The sequence below is a fragment of the Penaeus japonicus genome, unplaced genomic scaffold, assembly GCF_977035675.1.
Source record: "Penaeus japonicus unplaced genomic scaffold, GWHDUDI00000001_assembly GWHDUDI00000030, whole genome shotgun sequence".
Lineage (NCBI taxonomy): Eukaryota > Metazoa > Arthropoda > Malacostraca > Decapoda > Penaeidae > Penaeus > Penaeus japonicus.
Genome location: NW_028234432.1, coordinates 22,522,142 through 22,524,500, shown reverse-complemented (window position 1 = coordinate 22,524,500; position 2,359 = coordinate 22,522,142).

The following is a 2,359-nucleotide window of genomic DNA, read 5'->3' as shown; positions in this document are numbered from 1 at the left end:
GAGAGAGAGAGAGAGAGAGAGAGAGAGAGAGAGAGAGAGAGAGAGAGAGAGAGAGAGAGAGAGAGGGGAGAGAGAGAGAGAGAGAGGAGAGAAAGAAAGAGAGAGAGAGAGAGAGAGAGAGAGAGAGAGAGAGAGAGAGAGAGAGAGAGCCCGAGACACAAAGCCAAACGGCTCCACAGAAACAGAGGCCAAAGAAAGGAACGGACGAAGAGGAAATAGTCAAACAGGCAGACGCAGAGGGGTCAGACTGACAGACAGACAGATGAAAACAGATAAAGACAGAAAAAGGAATACAGACAGACAAACGGACAGACAAAGAATTACAGACAGACAAACGGACAGAAAAAGTGAGACAAAGTAACAGACTTAAACAGACAAAGAAAAGACACACAGACAGACATACAAACCCAGATTTAACCAGACAAAGACAACACACACACACACACACAGACAGACAGACAGACAGACAAACCCAGATTTAACCAGACAAAGAAAAGACAAACACACACCGACAGACAGACAGACAGACAGACAGACAAACCCAGATTTAACCAGACAAAGAAAACACACACAAACACAGACAGACAGACAAACCCAGATTTAAACAGACAAAGAAAACACACACAGACACACACACACAGACAGACAGCCAGCCAGAGAAAGACACCCTGGAGAAGAAGGGAACGGAAGGAGGCGCGAGGAAGGACACGTGTCAGGAAGATCGACGACGTGGCGACGGACGGGGGAAACCGAGTCCTTTTCTGCTGGCTTTTCCTTCCTCCCCGTCAATGGGCCTTGGTGGGTTGAGGAGGGTATGGGTGGGTTGAGGAGGGTAGAGGTGGGTGGAGGTGGGTAGGGGTGGGTAGGGGTGGGTTGTGGTGGGTTGCAGTGAGCATAGGTAGATTGTTGGGCCAACGGGAGGTGTTTCTTAATGTTTTAGGGGGTTGATGGGTTCTGGATTTTGTGAGTTGCAATGGGTTATGGTGGGTTACGATTGCATTGGTTAATGGTGGGCTACGGTGGGCCAGAGCTCGTTCTGATGCATGCGGCAAGTTGAGGATCCGCTTTTAGTGAGGAACAGTAGGTCAATTGGTTCCGGTGGGTTGCAGTGGGTCGTGGAGAGTCCTGGTGGGTTGCAATGGTTGAGGATAGTTATGGTAGGTTGCAATGCATCGCGGATACTTCTGGTGGGTTGCAGTGGGTCGTGGATAGTTCTGGTGGGTTGCAAAGAGTCGTGGATAGTTCTGGTGGGTTACAGTGGGTCGTGGATAGTTCTTGTGGGTTGCAAAGAGTCGTGAATAGTTCTTGTGGGTTGCAAAGAGTCGTGAATAGTTCTCGTGGGTTACAAAGAGTCGTGAATAGTTCTTGTGGGTTGCAAAGAGTCGTGAATAGTTCTCGTGGGTTGCAAAGAGTCGCGGATAGTTCTTGTGGGTTGCAAAGAGTTGTGAATAGTTCTTGTGGGTTGCAAAGAGTCGTGAATAGTTCTTGTGGGTTGCAAAGAGTCGTGAATAGTTCTTGTGGGTTGCAAAGAGTCGTGAATAGTTCTTATGGGTTACAAAGAGTCGTGAATAGTTCTTGTGGGTTGCAAAGAGTCGCGGATAGTTCTTGTGGGTTGCAAAGAGTCTTGAATAGTTCTTGTGGGTTGCAAAGAGTCGTGGATAGTTCTTGTGGGTTGCAAAGAGTCGCGGATAGTTCTTGTGGGTTGCAAAGAGTCGTGGATAGTTCTTGTGGGTTGCAAAGAGTCGTGGATAGTTCTTGTGGGTTGCAAAGAGTCGCGGATAGTTCTTGTGGGTTGCAAAGAGTCGTGAATAGTTCTGGTGGGTTACAGTGGGTCGTGGATAGTTCTTGTGGGTTGCAAAGAGTCGCAGATAGTTCTTGTGGGTTGCAAAGAGTCTTGAATAGTTCTTGTGGGTTGCAAAGAGTCTTGAATAGTTCTTGTGGGTTGCAAAGAGTCGCGGATAGTTCTTGTGGGTTGCAAAGAGTCGTGGATAGTTCTTGTAGGTTGCAAAGAGTCGCGGATAGTTCTTGTGGGTTGCAAAGAGTCGCGGATAGTTCTTGTGGGTTGCAAAGAGTCGTGGATAGTTCTTGTGGGTTGCAAAGAGTCGCGGATAGTTCTTGTGGGTTGCAAAGAGTCGTGGATAGTTCTGGTGGGTTACAGTGGGTCGTGGATAGTTCTTGTGGGTTGCAAAGAGTCGTGAATAGTTCTTGTGGGTTGCAAAGAGTCGTGAATAGTTCTCGTGGGTTACAAAGAGTCGTGAATAGTTCTTGTGGGTTGCAAAGAGTCGTGGATAGTTCTTGTGGGTTGCAAAGAGTCGCGGATAGTTCTTGTGGGTTGCAAAGAGTCGTGGATAGTTCTTGT